The sequence below is a fragment of the Psittacula echo genome (assembly GCF_963264785.1).
Source record: "Psittacula echo genome assembly, chromosome: 5".
NCBI classification, from domain to species: domain Eukaryota; kingdom Metazoa; phylum Chordata; class Aves; order Psittaciformes; family Psittacidae; genus Psittacula; species Psittacula echo.
This window is the reverse complement of record NC_137739.1, coordinates 1831639-1852074: the sequence shown is the minus strand read 5'-3', so window position 1 is coordinate 1852074 and position 20436 is coordinate 1831639. Positions and strand designations below refer to the sequence as shown.

General features: G+C 46.4%; 1 protein-coding gene across 1 annotated transcript in view; it reads left to right on the top strand.

The window, feature by feature from the left end:
* LMF1 (lipase maturation factor 1) overlaps window positions 1-20436 on the top strand; it is a gene marked incomplete at both ends in the record, with an annotated part of 185806 nt that overhangs the window by 105394 nt on the left and 59976 nt on the right. The window lies entirely within an intron of this gene.

Here is a 20436-nt window from a genome sequence, read left to right as displayed (position 1 = left end):
CCTTCTAACCCAAACCATTCTATGATATTGCTTTAATAATAATAATGCATTAATAAAACAGTATGTTAATATAATAAACATAGAATTTAATTGCTTAGTTTCTTGTTTTGAACAGCTATGGAAATCTCAGTTGTATCCATGCACTTCTTTTAATCATGGTTACTCTGAGTTTCTTTCAGTCGTTCATCCTCCTATTCAGCACTGTTTTCCTCTTAAGTAGCAGATCCCATTCTGTGTGGTGAGGAGTGGCTGGTATGAAGCATAACTGAAGGACAAGAAAAAGGTCAAAAACCTTCTGAAACGAAGAGCAGAACCTTGTTGTTTGCAGAGGCTCTGTGTCACTGTAGCTGGAGGTTGGGGCATGCGCATTTTGGGGCTGTTCATGCCCAAACTGCTGGGCAGGATTTGATAGTTGGGCTTTGACATTGTGTATTTTCTTTATGGAGAAGCCATGAGAGATGAAATTCAGACGTTGCTGTTGGACAAAGCCACCCTTTTGGAGGAGCTGCCGTTGCCTTTCGCCCACCTCTCCAGCAGCCCTGGACACCGGTGCTCTCAACATCTCTTGTTTTTGGAAAAAGTTACTGCTCCATTAGCTCTGCAGGACCTGGATCACATCCATGAGGTGGGAGATTTGTACCAGAGGAGCTGGACTGCCATTGAGGTCTGCCTCGTCTCTGATCTCCATCCAGCTGGCTTTGGGAAACCTTCTGCTTGCTTGATCCTTGGTTCCTTCTAGAGCTGGATCTGATCCCCTATCCCGCTCTGCCATGCTGGCTCACCTGGATCCCATCCTGACCCCCTGGCCCAACACCCAGGACCAGGTTACCTCCTGCTCCCCTGGGCTTGAGCCAGACCACCTTATGTGCTTTCTGCCCCACTTATGGTGCCCCTCTTGTGTTATCCCACTCAACCATGTTGTACAGACCTTGATCAGACCAAAGAGGAGTCTGTTACAGCCTCCTCATCCCCCTGCAGCCAGGCTTAAGTTATAGCAGCACTTAGGAGAGCCACCCCATCTGCCTGTTCTTCCTACTGGGCCAGAGCTCTTCCAGGTGGGTTCCCTGCTCCTTCAGTTCCTTTTTTTCTTCTAGGGTGGGTCTCCATCACTCCTCTTCTTCCCTGGTCCAGCCAGAATGGAGGTCCTTGGTCTTTGGAGGTTATAAAATTAAAGAATGGCTTGGGTTAGAAGGGATATTAAAGATCATCTAGTTCCTGGATCATCCAGGGACACCTTCCACTAGACGAGGTTGCTCCAAGCCCGTGTCCAACCTGGCCTTGAACACTGCCAGGGATGGGGCAGCCACAGCTTCTCTGGGCACCCTGTGCCAGCGCCTCAGCACCCTCACAGGGAGCAGCTTCTGCCTAAGAGCTCATCTCAGTCTCCCCTCTGGCAGGTTAAAGCCATTCCCCTTGGCCTGTCCCTACAGACCCTTGTCCAAAGCCCCTCTCCAGGTTTCCTGTAGCCCCTTTAGGCACTGGAGCTGCTCTAAGGTCTCCCCTTCAGGAGCCTTCTCTTCTCCAGGCTGAACAAGCCCAGCTCTGTCAGCCTGGCTCCAGAGCAGAGGTGCTCCAGCCCTCAGAGCATCTTTGTGGCCTCCTCTGGACTCAATCCAACAGCTCCACGTCCCTCTTGTGTTGGGGACCTTAGAGGGTCCCCCTAACCAACCCTTTGTCACAGGGGTAAGTGACAGTAGGAGCCTCCAGCAGCACACAGCCTGACAGAGCATGGTGACACAGTTGTATCTCGTCACTTAACTTGTACCAGTGATGTTGCAGAAGCTGGGGAGATGATACGTGCAGGTCCCCAGTGAGGGCTGGGCACGAACCCCTTCCCTGCGTCACCCCCCGCATCTGCTCAGAGCCGCCTTTTGTTTTGATTCCAAGGAGCCCGTTTTCCTCCCGGCTGCAGCAGCAGCCGTCAGTGTTAGTTTTTCCATATCCACCGGGAACCACACTCCTCGTTAAAGCCGTTCCAGGGCAGGAGGAGGGGAGGGATCCAGTTCCTTCCAACAACACACCGTGCTGCTCGCAGCCGGTGCGGCGCTGGGGCAGCAGCAAACATTGACCCATTGAGGGAAGTGGTGGCTGCCGAAGGCTCAGACCTGCGAAAGGCTCCCAGTTTCCTTGCTGCAAGCTGACACCTATTGGCACTGTCTGCACAAAGAGGTCCCTAATCATGTAAAAACCCTCTTTAAACATAACCAGGATAAGAATAAAAGCATATTTTTTCGCATTCCTGGTAGCTTCTTTGTGACTGATCTGTGGAGTCTGGGGAGGAAATCCTTCAGGCAGTGATTTGTCCTCACTCTTCCCCTTTCCTGTGCTGCTTTATCTGTATTTATTAGTTCATCCAAATCTTACAATACTTTAGAAAGTCAGTTGCTCTTTGCTTTTCCTCTCAAAGCTCATGAGAGGAGGACAGTGACTTCTTAATGAGGCTTTTTCAAAGTGCTGGCTGGATGGGGAAACCACAGAGCTGAAGAAAAATTCATATCAATCTGAATTCTATAAGCAGGCTGCCCTTGGGTGTGCTCTGCAGTGACTTAACGTGCATCCTCCTGAACCTCTGCAAATCTCCTTGGTGGTTGGTATCAGTTCCCTAGATTGCCAGAGACCTGCTCTCTCCAAGTAAGAAAGAAGAATGGAAATTGCATCTCTGGTGTGAGTGCTGTAGCCATGACTTGCTGGGGTCTCTGTCGTCACGGAGCAGAATGAGAAATGGATTTGCATTTGAAGCTCTTATCCTCCTCCCCCTACATGTGCTGATGTTTTCCTTCTCATCCTATGGAATGCAGGCTTATAAACCCCAACTTCTGTGTATGGCTTTTCCTTCCAACCTCCCAGTTGTAATGTCTTGGGGACCAGCTGGATGTTCAGATGTGCTGCAGGTGAATGAGGTGTTGGAATCACGTTTTTGGAGTTGAATTGTTTTTAAGTTAAGACATACTGTTGGATTAGAAGCTTATGTAGAATTCCTTTAGCCCTTAGCAGGTTGTATCAAGCGCAGGACCAAGTTGTTCTGCTTGTTCCAGGTACACACAGCGAGATGCAGACTTCCAAAAAGATGTGAGCAAAAGTGTGTGGATGGAGCAAAACTCCAGGACACTTTTGTACTTTGGTCCATAGGGTCAAGACCCTGCACAGATGCTTAGTCAGGTTGTAAATACATATTTGTCTATATGAATATCAGCTTTGTAAATGAAGCTGTGGGGCTTGGGCATTGTAACTGCTTGTGAGCGTGCAGAACTGCACTGCACCAAAGCTGGTTGAGGAGCAGAAGAAGGTGTTCATACAACATCTATTGCTTTGTTGGTTGGGAACATCAGAAATGAGTTTCGTGTGCTCTACATATTGAGAACTTTTGCTCTAGGGTAAGACTATCAGATCTTATTATTTTGTAAGTGAAAAGTTCTGATTTAGTTCTTTATTCACACGGGATTGCCTTTAAGTACCTGTGTTTCGTAAGATGAACCCCAGCAATGTTTGCATGGAGAAAATAATTGAAGTAGTTTTAATACATTTGCTGGCAGTGAGGTGAAGAGGTGGAAAAAACGGATCAGTGTGGAGGGGAGAGATTGGTGGGATGAGGGAGAGGGGCTGGGGCTGATGCAGCCTCGCCTGCACTCCCAGCCCAGCCACATCTGCTCAAAGATGATGACAGATTGTAAAGCGTCATCATTATGGAGCTGAAATGGCCCCAGTTTCTAAGTCTGATTAAAATTATCCTTATCCACAGTTTTCTGTAGCATTTCCTGCAGCCGGAGAGATGCTGCATACTCTCTGGTCCGTCTGACTCGGAGGGGCTCTCAGTGCTTTCCGGAGTTGGCTGCTCTTCCCATGGTTTCTTCCTGATCCCTGGGAATGTTATTAACAGCAAGTACCATCTTAACACAAAGCAATGGTTAGCAGTTCATAACTATTTTTTCCCCTAAGTATAGGAGGAAGCTGCTGGCTATGGTTAGCTATGGAAGTTCTGATGGCACATGCTGGTAAAGAGTTTTGCTTCCTGGCTTAGTTATCTGTAAATGCTACTTTAATTAATGCATTAACTTGGGAATGTGTTAATCACTAATACATAGGTTGTAACAACTCTTCTTTTGGGGTCAGTGCATGCTTGTAGTGCACTGAGCTGCTTGTGTGGGCGAGGAGCTTACTTTTTAAATACTTTATGGAAGGCACAAATTCTCCAAGGTGTTTTATGTGGCAAGCTGAAGATGTAGTGTAATAACAACAAATAGCTGGGGGGTTATTCGGGGGAAAGTTTGCCTCGGTGCAGAAGTGCAGAAGAATGTGATGGAAAATCCAAATTACCTGTGCATGGCACCCCCAAAAGGATAAGCCTGTGGCTGTTTTTCATTTGACTCTTGTTATGGCAGAGGCTGATCCAAAAGCCTTTGCTTTCCCCTGTAGCACACAGGGTCGCTGGCTGGGGAAACATCTTCCCCTGCTTCCACTGGTACAGGAGAGGCTTCCAGAGCTGATTCAGAGGGTTGGACCCACTGCCCATTTGCACGCTCTGGTTGCGATTGTAATAAACCACATTACTGTAGAGAAGGGATTTTGTTGTTCCTTCCCAAAACCCCTGTGCCAAAAGACTGAAAAGTCAAATTTCAGGGGAGGAAAAAGAGACAGATTTGATGTTTTTCGAGTCTCTGTAGACATTTTCTGCTCCTACCAGCAATCCCACTGAGTTAGAACAGAAAAGACTGGTTACAAGCCCTGACTCTTCCCACCTGGCAGCTTGTGGGAGCTCGTGATGGGAGGCCCTCATCCTCTGAGATCCTGCCTGTGCCGTGTTTCAGCTCCTGGTGCTTCCCAGTAACTAATTTATGCTGCACAAAGGAGAGGGATTATAAAGGAAATGTAAAATGATTCGTAGGAGAAGTGGCATGAAATGTCATTACAGGGGAGGTGGGGGACCGAGGGATGGAGAGATTCCTTTTCTGTCCTGGTCTGTGGTGTTGATTTAATATAGTATTGATTTAATATAAAGTTTTAGCCACATCACTTCTTCTGTACTCCTTTTCTCCCTTAAGTTACACCATATCTTTATCAGGCTTTCTGCTCTGATCTCTCCCTGTCTCCGTATTTCCACAGCATTCAGGATAACTGGCTCCCAGACACGGACAAACTGCTCTCCAAACAAAACTAACAGGGTATTTTGTGCAAACGCAGTTGGGATGAGCAAATGGGACAGCTCTGAGCTCACTCTCACCTTCTTGTTTGCTCTTTCTTGGCACTGAGATGCTCAGGGCTAGGCTTAGACACTTGCAATCATCCCTTAATCATTGGCTCTGCTCTGCATTGCAAATCCACATGATTTAAATACTTGGGTAGGCAGAGACGTGTGTCGGGGTGGCCTCATCCCAACGTTGCTCTTTTGCTCTCTGAATTTCTTGTGGACAGTGGCGCTGGCTTTATTTTGCCCTTGATTTAAGTACAGCTGGAAAGGCAGCTTAGGCTGCATTTAATAACGAGTCCTTCAACACAGAGAGGTGCAGAAAGTAATTTGTCCCTTTGCCAAGCACCAGGAAGAATGGGCATTTTGTTCTTGGCTTCACGGTGATTTTACCTGGGTGTATTATGGAAAGACAGAAAGACTCGTGCTACTGTTCCCTGCACGCTGTGTTGATTTATTGAAACTGGAGCCTGTGAGTGTGAGTCGCGAGGTCCATTCCGACATGGAATTTCCAGGAGAAATATACAATTGGCCTGGTTATTATTTTTTCCCTCTGCCATTCGCTTTTGGGCTTGTTTCCAGCTTTTGCACTAAGGAACAAGACTTGAAATTAGTCTTGAGTTTTAACACAACACAGCTTTGCCTTCGTATTCCCAGGGGTTTATTATAAAGCGTCTGAGCTTGTGTTCTTGTTTCATCTCCATCACTGTGCTCACCTGCTCTGAAATGGATGGTTTCTTGTAGGCCAGGTTGGATGTGGCTTGGAGCAACCTGGTCTAGTGGAAGGTGTCCCTGCCTGTGGCAGGGATTGGAATTAGATGATATTCAAGGTCCCTTCCAGCCCAAACCAGTCTGTGATTCTATATTAATCTGTGATTTTATATATAATTCCTGAAGCCAATAAAGACCTTTCAAATGCAGGGGTTAGAAATGAGCTGTTCATCACAGGTAATGGGGCTTGAGGAATGCACTTGGTGCAGGTTCAACTAAAGCAGCAAAGGAATTACTGAGAGGAGAAACTCCTCCTTGTATGTCAAGTTACCAGAGGAGGTTTCATTGGGGTATTAGTCACCTATATAACATGTGGGAGAGTTTCAGCTGTACACAGTGAATTATGTCCTCACTTCTTAGGCTTTCTATGAAGATCATCACTTAAAATCTATTGCTGTATTATGGAGGGAGGACTTGGGCCAGTGCTGGCTCCCAGTGGCAGCCAGATGTGCACTGACACTGGGGAGGGCAGGAAGAGTGGGACCCTCTAATATCTCAATACAGCCTAATAAAATGTGGGGTACATTGGCTATGGAAAAACTGACACAGATGAGAAAACCATAGGGAAGGAATTGTTTGGAAACATGGTGCTGTGTTATCCATGTCTGAGATCTGGAAAGAGTAAATTCCCTGACAGCAACTCTAGTTATTTCCTCTTTAGCCATATTAAAGTACATGAAGAAAAAGTCCTTCTCTTAATTAAAATTGGTAGCATTCATATATTCTATTTAAATACTTCATTATTTTTAAAGCAAGAAATTCAAGGTGAGTGTTTTGTAGTGATTCTTCCAGACGTATCTCCCTGTTAGACACCCAAACTGCTTTTCCTCCAGTTGTAAATAGTTTACTGGGTAGGTTTAACTCGTAGAGAGTTAGACAGCTCTGGTCTCAGCTAGAACTGCAAACCCAGCAGGGTTACATTGTGAACAAGCCTTGAATCTGTTCCCATTAACAAATTCCCAACAAATGAACTTGGGATTTGAGCACTGCAATGCTGAGATTTCCTCCATATTTCACCATTAGCAGGTTTCTGTTAATTGTTGTCCCACATAGCTATTAACAGTATCTGTGGTTGTCAAGTTGCAGCACTTCCACAGGCTGATAGTTCTCTATGGAGAACATATCTGCCTCTTGATGTCTAGTAACTCAGCAAAACGTTTCCATGCTTGCCTGCTTTGAGACTGGGAGTAGTTGTTTCTGGGCAAATTGGGGCTGGCACGACAGCAGCATCTGTGCTAAATGCAGTGGTCCTTGCATTGGGATGGTGAGCACATGTAGGGCAGGGAGCTGGACCTGCTGGGGTGGAGAGACCGTGGCAACTCAATGCAGGTCTTCTGTAGTCCTCCCACTTCCCTCTCTTCCAGTTTGATCAATGGCAAAAAGCAGCCTTCCCTCTCTGGTGAAAGATCAGCTCCCAAGTAATGATGTCCAGCTGTACTGACAGAATGTGATTGCTCATCAGTTTGGTTGATGGCTTAATCTGGGGCTGATTAGCATCTTGGAGACCATCCAGATGATCAGAAATGATGCATAATTTTGCTGCAGGCCACAGTTTATTTAATGTTTTAGCATACTCCTGGCTCTTGCGTAGTGGCAGGGACTGTGTTGCGATGCTCTCCACGGGACTTGGGTTTGGGGAGGAAGGGTGAAGCCAGACTCCTGTCCTCAGGAGGAAGGTGTGAGTGGATGGCTTGGCTTTGTGTCACCCGGTTGTAGCTGCAGGGGATGTGGTGGTGGCCAGGGCTTCACCAGGCAGAGGTGCTGAGCTTGCCCCTGAGCATCCCTCCCAGCAGAAGTTTGCTGTGGCTTGGGGTAATGATAAATCCATGCAAGCAATAAAAATCCTCTTCTTCCCCAGAAAGCTGTTTCCTTAAGCAACTGAACACATTTTCTTGCAGCTTTCAGATCATCACCCCTGCAAGGCTTTTTGCCCCAGGGGGATTTGGGGAGCAGGAGAAAGGACAAAGCCCAGTGGGATGGACACAGGGACAACATCTGTAGCCAGCAGGGAGGCTCAGCTGCGGGTGAGACAGCCCAGCTCCTGCTCAGCAAGGGTTAAAGCCGGAGCAGGGACTGCTGGAAGAGTTCAGTTGTTTCACATTAGGCTGGGGCGGCCCTGGCTGCCTTCTGTGCTCTGGGAGCTGGGGGCCGAGTCCCCAGTGTTAAATCTGCGTAACCGATGCCGTACAACTGGCACCAGCCTTGACCACAAGTGGCCGTTAAAATAAACATCCCTGGGCTTAACTGACAGGCAGGCTCAAGGAGAACCAGGCCTGCATGATGGGGAATATTAAATACCCAGAGAGAACCTAACTTCATCAGGCAAACACACACCCCCCCCCATCGCCGCCGCCCGGGCATCGCCCCAGCCCCACGGCATCAATGGGCACAGTGTTTGGATCAGGCGCGTGTCTCTCCCAGGGGGAGATGGGCTGGTGCCAGTGGTATGGGAATATGTGAGAAATCCAGCCCCAAACCCCAGCCTGGGTAAACACCACGGCGGCAGCACCGGGACCAGGCAGCACGGGCACTGCGGCACCAAGCCGGAGCAAGGGGGCTGCTATCCCTCTTGGCTGCTCAGGCTCCAAGCTCCTACTCTGGGATGTTATTTAGTATTAGGAAAGGAGGTAAAAGGCTTTATTAAAATTGAGACATTTGGCTTAGGTTGGCAGTCTTATTTATAGCGATGATTTGCAAGTGCTCCAACTCAGGACAAGTGTGAAGGCTTTATTATGTCCACAGGGATAACGGAGCAACACATTTATTGGGTGGAATTTATCTGTCGATGGGATTTATTTATTTGCTTTAGAAAAGCATAGAAACAAGCAACACTTACAAAACAAGCGAGGGGATTACACAAGTGTGGTACATGATGGACCTTGAGGCGAAAGGATATGAGCATTCAGATGCACGTGGTTTGGTGCTGGTGGGAGAGACTTGACCCATCCCCTCCAGCGACCTCAAGTCCCTCTCGTTTAACACACGCGTGCTGCTGAAAGTCTGTCACGTTTTTGTGCTGGAAGGTAAACCACCAGGATTATTAAGGGTGTTCTGTAGAACTTCCCATTCCTAAATTGTCCTTAAAAGTATAGGGAGTTAGTATTTTTACCCAAGGAAGGCCTTGAGCAGGGTGAGGACATTTAGAACAAGCCCACTTCTGTATCCAGATGTCCAAAGATGCCCAAGCCTGTTTCCTGTCTTTAGCAGAATATTTCTATCTGTGTCACTGTGTGTATTACTTCCTAGCAAATGGTCTTGTCTTTGTAAGAATTCACTATTTTAACCCTTTCATTTATAAAAACAATAGTTCTTTGAATGGTTTCTGTGCAGGAAGATGCAATTCCTGTTAAATGGCTGTTGAGGTGCAGCTCATTGGCAAGAAACAGCAGAACTGGCTGCTGGATTCATCCAACTGTTGAAAGAGTTTAGTCATCACCTCCTGATGGCAAAGAGCTTTCTTGTGAATTGTTTTACTTGTCCTAAATTCTTCCAGTCTGCATCCTTTGTTACTAGGGAGAGGCTTAAAACAGAAGCAAGCTCTGCTAAGCTTTTGGCTACATCTTTGGACCAGCTACCTGCTTTTCCCTGCTTTGGTGTTTGAGTGGGGGAGAATGGCAGGAGGTGATACTTGCTGCTTCCCAGATTCTCATGCTTTGGCAGATCTTTTCTTCCTTTTTTTCCCTAGGAAACAAACAGGATTATTTTTATTCCATCCTGCTCTACAAGTGCCCTTAGATGAACAGGAGATTCAGGTCTGAATCCTGTTCTGCAGAGATGGTGCCTCAAGCAGGATAAAGCAGTCTGCAACCTTAGTGTGAGCATTACTAGCTATCCAGTGAAAGGGATGAGTAATTTATCTGCACATTTAAAAGGCCCTTTTGACCAAGAATCAATCACAGAGACATCTTTTTGCCTGCTTACAGTGTATCCAGGAGCCGCACTAATTCAGCTACAGAGAAATAGTGTTTATACCAATGTAGTTTCTAGAGGAGAATAGGGATAAGCTATACCACATCTTATTTTATCTGTGTATTCAACTTGGATTGAATTGGCATAACCATTTTGGATTAAGAAACAAATTTACATCTTTTTCATAACCATGCCAGACCTGTCAATACATTGGAGAATGTATGTGGCAGAATTGTCAGGAGTTACTCTGAAAAATGGGCTGGAAGAACATGTGAAACAAGATGAGAACATGTGTTAGAAATCCCTATTTCAGTGTCTGAAGCAAAGAGGTGAGGTCTAGAGGAGCACAAACATCTTCTGCCTGCTCCAGGTAGTACTTTGGTCTACTTCTCAGTACAGAAGGGTAGAGTAGCTCCATACTCTGTACTTTCTCAAATCCCAAGGACGTTTATTTTCATCTTGCCTTTAATGACCAGGTTATAAAGAAATAAAAATGTGTTAACTTGCTGCCACAACAACTGGAGCATGGAGGAGCAGACTTCACTGATGTTACCCACCCCAGAAGCCTTGCCCAGGGCTTCCCAAAGGCTCTGTGCTGTGGCTTTTGGGCTACACACTTATTCCTAATGATAGCCATCCATTTTTTCCAGCTTTCCAGTGGAGTGAAGAGTCAGTTCAGGGGGCAATTGTGTTATTTTGGAAGGATGTTTTAAGTTACAGCTTTATAGGAACATATGGCAGCTCTTTGTACAAACATCCAGGAGGATGGATGGGACCTGACTATCTTCACCTTGTTTCACCCTTTCCAGCCTTGCAAAACTTAACTGGTCAGTGTTGGGATCCCTCTTTTTGTTTCTTTTCAATATGAAACTTTCAATTTGCATTATTCTCCTCCTTTTTCTGACTTGGCTCAAAGTGTTCTCAGTAAAGCCCAGACTGAGACTTGCAGAGTTGCCCAGCACCAGGATGTCTTCACACTATACCCTTAGCCCCTTTCCACCCTGTGGATGTTTCACTTCCAACAGCTTCTCAAGCCAGCTGGGTGTTTGAAACACCCACATTTGAGACAGAAGATGCTGATCCCACTCCGTCTCTCAGGCAGTTGGAGAGTTAAACCACACAGCCCATGACGCCAAGTTCCCCCTCCTGCTCCGGGCGCTGGATTTGGCATGGAGTGCCGCGGCGTTCCAGTTCGGAGAATTCAAATGACCATCCAGGTAGTCGGTTCCTAATGACACAATTTACCCTTTGTGAACACGTTTTATGAAAGATCCCACTGTTTGTCTCAAGTTATGGAAAAAAAAAAGCCCCAAACTAACACAAGTGTAAATGTCCAGGCCACGAAACTGCCTAATGCAAACACAGGCACGAGCCGGCGCTTTGCTGGCGTTCGCTGCCCATGGGTTTTGCCCGTGTGTTCCTTGGCCTGGTGCTGAACGATGTATTTATGAGCACACACCAAAAAAAAAGAGCCCTCTGAAGGAGATATGATCCTGGGGTTAGCACTGGACTTTTGAAAAGGGAAAAGAAGTGAAGTAATGAGGGCCTTTGGGAGAGCAGCCGCGGTACGCATTTAATCATGGTTGGTTGGTAGGTTGAAGCCTGCGGTCTCCAGGTCTGCTTGAGCAGGCATAGCCATTGCAAAGATGCTTGGAAAGATGTTCAGAATGAACACCCTCTTTCTGTAGCAGTTAATCTGGCTTTCAAGGTACATCCCCAAAGAAGGAGAAGCTTCTGATGGGAGACAAAAACCTTTATTTGGTTTGCATCCTCATCGCTGTTGTACCTATAGGTTATGATTGTCCATGTACTGTAGCAGGCAGTGTCCTGGTGCTGCATCCGAAGTTCTCTGCTCACCTGCTACATCTGCAGTTCACAGCAAACCGGGGAATAACCATGGTTTGAAACAGTGAGCTCAGCAAAGCAGCGGTGTGGGCTCTCTGCTGTCTTGCTGTGTGGTGTTGACTGAATATCCTTTTGTTGGCCCTGGTTTAACACCACAAAGATTTTGATATTGTTCCATGGCTGTTATCGACTACAGCGTGCCAGGAACTCTGCTGGAAGGGTCAGAAAATCCCAGTTAGAGGAAAATTCTGGCAGAAAAAGTACTGTAGTAGAGTGGTCTGGAGAAGACCATGCGAGTGGCTTTGCAAAGGTCACAGAGGGGTATCATCAGAGGGATGAACAAGAGGATCTTTGTGGTGCCAAAGATCTCAGGAGAAATGGGCTGTGGGACCCAGAGGTCCCATCTGGTCCTATCTACAGTCACCAGAATGGAAGGTGCTGGTTGCTGGGGTGACCCATGGTGACATTCTTTCCTTCAAAATATTGTGTTCTTGGGTAGAATGAGGAACTGCATGAGCTTTAGCGTTGGAAACTTGTCATCTCAGTCCACTTAATGGTGGAGCTTTGGGTCTTGCAGTGATGATAAGTGGTGTCCTGGCTCTTTTCTGTCCTTTCAGATGCTTATTCCCAGCATGTGTCAGCATAGCTGTTACCTGCTTTACCTGGTAAGGGGGTACCTGATGCGAGCTGGCAAATCCATCATCGTGCTCATGTACCAAAGCAATACCTCTGCCCTGCAGGAGAAAGGACTAAATGAACCCCAAAGTAATGTGTATTAAAAGAAAATGTAAAATGGCAGAGGCCACATGAACTAAGCAGAGGTATTTTCTAGCTGTCTAGTCTAAGGTTTGGTATCATTTTTCTCTAGGATTACAGGGGCTTTCACCTCATAAATTTGTGCCTGTTTGAGGTCGTTAATCTTTCTTTACATGTTGCCTTGCAATTTTAGAGCTTTGCCACCATCTGGGATCACATTTTAAATGGAGTTTCCACTCAGTACGTTCCTTTTCATGAAATTATTTATATAGAGAGAAATATATAATAAATATATCAGGACTGGGTTGTTTTTAAACATTTTCAGTGCTTTCGCAGGGATTTACCTTGTGTGGAAAAACTTGTCTTCTCTAATAGAGAGCCGTAAGAGTGACCAATTAAAGGATCACGTTTGCAATATGTTCTTAAATGGCAATTTAAAATATTGGTGAGAGACCTGCCTGGTGATCCGTTGGGAAAGGTGAGCTCTCTCCAAGAACCCTGGCCAGGGAACGTGGTTCTGTGTCAGGAAATCTTGAAGTATGAGATGCACCACAAAAGCACCATCTGATGGCAACTGGCTATGAAACCTGGAGGGTTAGATCTTGGGCAGAAGCTCTTCCCTGTGAGGGTGCTGAGGTGCTGGCACAGGGTGCCCGGAGAAGCTGTGGCTGCCCCATCCCTGGCAGTGTTCAAGGCCAGGTTGGACACAGGGGCTTGGAGCAAGCTGCTCTAGTGGAAGGGGTCCCTGCCCGTGGCAGAGGTTGGAACTGGATGATCTTAAGGTCCTTTCCAACCCAAACCATGCCATGATTCTAAGGATTGCTGCAGCTTCCCTGTTGCCTTTCAGCTGGGAACTTCATAGTAAGCAGGTATTGCCCTTAGCTCCTGTTTATTCCAGACGTACCTTCCAACCTAGTCCACTCCCTAAACCAAACATGACCCATCTCTGGTGTTCCTAATAAACAAGCCTTCTCCTCAAAGGCAGTAATGTACCACAGTTGGTTTCACCAGCTTCTTCTGGTCCCACCAGAGCCAAGATGTCTGTTCCAGGCCCTGGTAATTATTTTAAAGGGATTTTGAACAAATAAATAGCCTGAACAGCTCAGTGGTTCCTTGTGTAATTTTAGCTCTGGACCCCTCCAAGAATGTACAGAATAAATAGGTGAATCTGTAACACATCCACAATTAACTCTATGTACAGCCAGCAGCTCGGAGGCACACTACAGAGGAGTAGTGTCAATAAACAGGTATGCTGTGGGCTGTGGGAATGTGGTCTTTGTTATTGGAGAAGGATGGCTCTGACCAGGATGTAGGGTGCAGCCTGGAAAAGCAAACAGTGCAGCTGTAGATCCCTCTGCTCCCACGCAACATGTTGGAATTCCCAAATCCGTCATTTCACTGTCCCCCTGGTCAAGTCCATCCTCACTGGTGTTAAATCAGGGACTGAGTCATCACGAGCAGAGCTTGGCTTTGTAGCTGAATGTCAGGGATGTGGCAGGAAGGTTTTACCTCTGCTGATAACTTTGCAAGTGCAACTGTGTGAACAGGGCAGAAAAAGAATTCCTTGGGATGTTTTACAATGCCGAGGCATGAAATTGCACAGCAGAGTTTTCTCCCAAGCCCCTTTCCCCTCCGGCGTGTGCAGCCTCATGTGCAGCCATCACTCCCCAAGAAACCCAAGGCCCAGACGTGAATCATTTCTCTGATTTTTCATGCTTTTAACTTTTCATTGCTGAGGCTTCGCTCAGCCGGCAGCAGGAGGGACCTGTTTCAGCTTTGAAAGCCCTTAGACAGAGGGAATGGTTGGGGAAAGGAGTTAAAAATGAAACAGCAGATTTATATATATAAAAAGTAAAAATATATGTTCTCCATCTGAAGTTTATTTAGGTCCTTTGGGAGAGTGGCGCGGCACTACGTCTCTACTAAATTGCCAACATTTTATGGTCGTGCTGGCACCGAGTCAAACACACATCTCCTTGGCTTGGGTTGCTGTCTTAAAGCAGGCAGATTCCAGTATGTTTTTCTATGAACTGAATATTACTATTGACTGGACAAGGGAAGCTCTGCCCAGCAAGGACATAGAGGGAACTTTTCAATACATCTATCAAGACTTAGTTATTTTGATGTTGCGTTACTGAAGAGCCAACCCCTTGTGACCCACTCAGACATTAGATCTGTGCATTGTAAAATAAATACAACTTTTTCGTTTATTTCTTAGGGATTTATTTTGATTGGAATCATATTAATAACTGGAAGGCTTCAAAGGGCCTATTTTTAACTGGTTAGCTGTTGTGTATGAAGTATGTGAGCACGCACGTGGAGCCTTGCACATGAACGTGTGTATAAAATGTACACAGCACAGGGTACCGCTGAGGCTTACACAAGAGGCTGAGCAGTTTGCTGCTCAATTTCCTTTCAAAACCCTTGCCTACATGTGTATCTTCATGCAAAATCACTGTGTTGTTCATCAATCAAGGCTGCTGCGCATGTAGAGCTCCTACCACAAAGCCTCACCACGAGGAAGCAGCAGCTCTCCATCATCTCCCCCTGTTATGAGAAAGGGTGTTTTGCAGTTGCTGGTTGCTGTAGTGCAAGAGATGGTCTGACTCCAGTCAAGACACACGTCTTCCCACACTTCCCAGCAGCTGTGAGTGACCCAGTTTATCTCCTCTCTGCCTCCTGCTCTCCTGCACAGGGCTGAGAAGCCGTTTCTGCTCGGGTTTGGGAACGTGGAGCTTTGATCTGCAGATGCGTAAGGAGGAAGGGTCAAGATCTGAAGCAGAATAGGCTGGCAGGGAAACAGTCTGTTGGATCATGTTGATCAAATTATGCTCTGTGATGGAGAATCTTTTTTATTTTTTGGTCCAGAGTACAAGAGAACCGAGAGCTTTTCTTTGATGAGTTCATGCCTCAGTGCCTTGGGAAGCTGGGGAGCTTGTGCTTTGCAGTTCATCTTTACCTTCCACAAACGCTCAGGAAAACCTTCAGCAGTACCTCACAGCCTGGTTTTCCAGGGTTGTCTTAGAGTCATAGGATAGTTTGGGTTGGAAGGGACATTCAGAGGTCATCTAGTCCAACCTCCTGCAGTGAGCAAGGACCTTCTTCACACCTTTCTTCTTGTGCCAGAGGTTTCCCCTCCCTTTTGCCTGTTGGAGCCTCCGGTGCCCTCAAGCTGTTACTGCAGTGTTCATTGTGCCAAGTTAATCCTATTTCTTTTGATGAAATAGCTGCTTCCTCTCATCATTTATTAATATTTGCTCTTGTTCCATTTCCTTTTGTTTTTCAAGGGGTTTTTTGCCATTAGGTGCACTCGGATTTGAGTATTTTGGTTAAATAGGTGCCTTTCAATGGCAGAAGAAATGATAGCATCTAAAGCGTATAGGAATATTAGGGCTCGCTTTGTTATTCACCCAGATTTCTGCGACAGGCACCCAGAGGATGTTTTGAAAGGCTGTCCTTAATGTTGTTTTAATACTAATGCCAAGTATACTTTGGGTTATCTGAATCAATAGATAATCTGAGTTTACTTTAAACAAACAGGTAGAATAATGGAGATTTTGTTCACCTTTTTGAAGCTGATTCATTCAGAACTTGCTACTGGTCTTTGAAAGGTGCATTGTGAGTTTGAACTGTTGAGGAGCTTGGACAAGCGAGCAAATACAACAGAGGCTCCCAAAGCTCTGATGTGGTTTACTGTGAAGGAAGGTAAAAACCCACCATTGGAAAGGATAAAACTTATTTGATGTATCTCTGGGCTTCTGCTCTTTTGTGATGTTGAGAGGACAGGGTCTTCCCTGTCAAACATCACGCTTGAGAGTTGTGCCACTTACACTGTAGGAATAACATGCCCAGCCCTGCCTGAGCAGTGGGTTGTTCAAGGACAATGTGGGGCTTGTTTTCACACACACGTATAGGGGACCTGGAGCTTTCCTTAGGCTAGGCTGGGATATCTAACAGTGGGATTAAATACTCTGTCGGAGTTTATGTAATGCCACACCAATAAGGAGGCTGAGAGGAGACCATGTGCATTTACAGTCCCAGAGAAGAGCGTTTACTCTGGTGTATAATAGCCTTCTGTTGGGTTTTAGTAGCGTATAGTTTAGTAAATTAGGAGTCTTCAGGTACTTAGCACTTTAATGGTTCTCACTAAGAACATAATTAAACCATAGACCCCTTAGGGAGAAAACCCCAGTTTATTGTGCATATTTTTAGACTCTGTTCCCAGCCCTCATAAAACCTGGTCGATACAAGCCAGAGAACATGCCTTAGCTGGTGACCCCCAATTCATGCAGCCCCCCCGAGTGTCTCCCCGCAGTCACACGTTACAAATCTGCCCTGTGAATTATGGAATTAATTTTCCCCCATCTGAGTTCCAACCCCATTTGCAGAGCAGCGTTTCTCCGGCTGCGGGAGGTGTGAGGGAGGCAGAAGGTTTATGATGTTGCACCTTGTGCTGACACATAAAGCTGGGCTTTGCTAATCGCTTTTTGATTTAAAAACATTTTATGTTTCACAGAGGTAGCCAGAAACAGGGCTTGTTGGAGGCAAGGGCTCTGCTCTGTTCCTCTCTGCCTTGGGCTTGCTTATTTACCTGCATCTGACTTGGAGCTGCGTGATCCTGTGTCTGTGTGTCAGGAATTCACAGTTCTTGATGCAGGGAAGCTCCTGGCTGCTTCCTTGGATGCTTCTCCGTGCAAAGCAGCCACAAAGCAAAGCGTAAAGCGAAACCAGTAGGTGAAATGATCCTGGAATGCTTTTACCTCCCTTTTACCTCCTGCCAGCCTTTGACACATCACCTTAGACACCGCTGCGATGTTTCCATAGGACAAGAAATCTGGACAGGGGCCTGTAAGGACAGGCCAAGGGGAATGGCTTTAACCTGCCAGAGGGGAGACTGAGATGAGCTCTAAGGCAGAAGCTCTTCCCTGTGAGGGTGCTGAGGCGCTGGCACAGGGTGCCCAGAGAAGCTGTGGCTGCCCCATCCCTGGCAGTGTTCAAGGCCAGGTTGGACACAGGGGCTTGGAGCAAACTGCTCCAGTGGAAGGGGTCCCTGCCTGTGGCAGGGGTTGGAACTGGATGAGCTTTAAGGTCCCTTCTAACCCAAACCAGTCTAGGATTCTGTGATAAGAGTACACTTGGAGAGCACTAAGCATGCCTGTGTTGGGCACGTTTCCTCTCTAACCTCAGCATTGTGCTTCAGATGCTCTCCCCAGCCCCATCTGGGTGCAGTGGGACCCACTGGACAGGATGTTGGGTGCCCCAGCACCCCTGGGCAGTGGTCAGCTCGCATGCAAAAAGACCCCATAACACTTTCCAGCATCACAGGTGCCTGTGTGCAGCAGGATGGTGATTCACACGTCGCTCTGAGTCTTTGCTCTTGTCTCAGCTCCCCTTCCTGAGTAAACACGGCTTTCTTCCCAGGAAACGGGTGCTGTGCTGCACCCGTGCTCACAGCATCTGGAAGGCATTGGGAGGAACACACACACACACAGAGTGCTCTCCTCCCCCAGCATCCTTCTAATGAATTTCTGATACATGCGAATCCCTTCTTTATCACTGCGTTTTGTTTTACACAGTCAAGGTTTACACGCCAGAGCAGCGGTGGGGAAGAAGGATCCCAGCACTGCTCTTATCAAAGTGTTTCTCTCCCTCTGTTGAAACAAATGCTGAGGACCTGTGTGTTATTTGTGATGTATCTGCTGCTGGTTTAGACTTCAGTCTTGCTTGTCATTTGAGTTATCTTGCCTGTCACACAGCATTGCCCCCTGACACTGTGATTGTGTTGGTGCTGATAGGGTGAAGAATGGCAATGCTATAGCACCTGGGAGTGAATTATTAACCCACACCAGGTTTCTGTGCTTTGCTTCTCCCTTTTCCCCATTTCTACTTCAGGATAAGAACTAGGCTGCTGCTAAAAGCATGTTCCCATACTGGCCCAAACGTGGCTGCTATGTGAGCCCAGTCCAAGAACTTCCTTCTGCTTGTGGGAACAACCCAGAGAAGCTGTGGCTGCCCCATCCCTGGCAGTGTTCAAGGCCAGGTTGGACACAGGGGCTTGGAGCAAGCTGCTCCAGTGGAAGGTGTCCCTGCCTGTGGCAGGGGGTGGAGCTGGATGAGCTTTAAGGTCCCTTCCAACCCCAACCATTTTAGGATCAGAAGCAAGAATTTTCTTTATGCCCTTAAGCACAGCAGACTGGGGGGCAATATGCTGAGTCCCAGCCCAAATCAACAAGCAGTGTTTGATGGTTGCAATTGGCTTTGATAGATGAAGGCATCAGCGTGAGCATGTGATGGAGGGGAAGCAGATTTGAGAACCAAATGGCATGTTCAATAACTAAGGATGGTCTTTGCTTGAACATTAAACGGTGTCAGCCCAGCCCTGCAACGCCAAAATCAAATGAATAACTGCTCAGTGCCATCACAATATGAGATTTAATGACATGTATAAGTAGGTATGTGATTAAATGTGTAACGCTGCCTGTTCTTCATGGTCCCCAGGTGTAGATGGGGAAACTAACAGGAGGAGAAGCAGGAATGTCGCCTTTCTGCAGCTCCAGCGTGTTGGGTTCAGGCAATTACACACTGGAAACCAGCTCATCTCAGGTTAAATGTTACAACCTGTAGGCCTGATCCCTCATCTAGGTCAGTTTTCCTTAAAAATCAGAGCAGCAGAAGTCAAGGAAGCAACCTGCCTTTTTGGAAGGATAAAAGCATTTCTCAGCAATTTGGGATCAAGGTAAAAAAAATCTCTTTGTGAGCCTCCCTGATGTTCTGGGAATGCTCAGGGCAGTCCAACAAGCACATTAACTCAAAACAGGTCCCATGTGGAGGGGAAGGACCCTCAGTGGCACCCGGGGGTCTGCCCTGACCTCCCACCCCCTTGCTGGAGTGGACTTGGCAGAGCTCCGTGACCCCGACACCGCTCCATCCGGCACCGCTGTCCGAGGAAGGAAGGATGCGGTCTCCTGTCCTAAGGGGTTACAGCAGCCTCAAACCCATATAAAGCAACAACTTTATTAATCCCAGCTTTGCTAATAAGGAATTACAATAGTTGTGGGATTTGGCAGTGGAAGCACGCTTGGTTGCCATGCATAGTACAGTATTTCCCCTGTTTTGTTTGTATTTTTGATTTAACTACAAATAATTTAAAGATGTGTTGTGTCTCCTTCTATTAAAATTTGTGTCTCCATCTTCTTATTTTTTTCTTGTCACAGCTTTAAAATAATTCCAATGGATTTGAGCTTCTCAGATATGCGAAGATAAATTGAAATTACCTTCATTCTTTATGCTGAAGTGGCAGAATTTCCTTGGTAGGGAATTATTGTTATTACAGTTATTGACATATCAGGGTTTGGGTTTATTCCCTTTGTGAAGTTTGCAGCTTTATTATCCTGGAGGGAAGATCTCCCAGTGTCAAAAAATGTCAGGCTGATAGAAGAATAATATTGTCACAAGGCCAGTATGTAAATACCTTAACCAGGATAGCATGTTTAGAGGAATTACGCTTCCCTCTCCCCAATTACAAGTTTGGAAAGTAACTCCACCACTACATTTATTTCAAATTCAAACATTTTGAAAGGATATCTCCTAGGTTTGGAAATCTGGTTTCCATTCCTGCCTCCCTCTGACCTACTGTGTGACCCTGAGAAAATCTTTCTTTCTCTCGGTTTCTGTATCTGCTTAACTGCTCTGATGCTCTGCAGCGCTCATGCAGAGCAAATGAACATCCGTCGGGGTCGAGCTACGTGTAACGTTTCAGTATTAAATAGTGCTTTAATTTAATATAAGTGGGGTTCAGTTGTGAAAAAAGAGAGAATTGGAACTCTTGCTTTTTAAAAGATCTTTTGGCTTATAAAGATTCCTTGTGTTGCATGAAAAAAAATGAATTAAGTAATTTTGTCTAAAGAGAAATGAGTGCCCAGAGGCAAAGGATGATTCTCCTGTGAGTAAACGTGGGGAAAGAAATAAAGAAA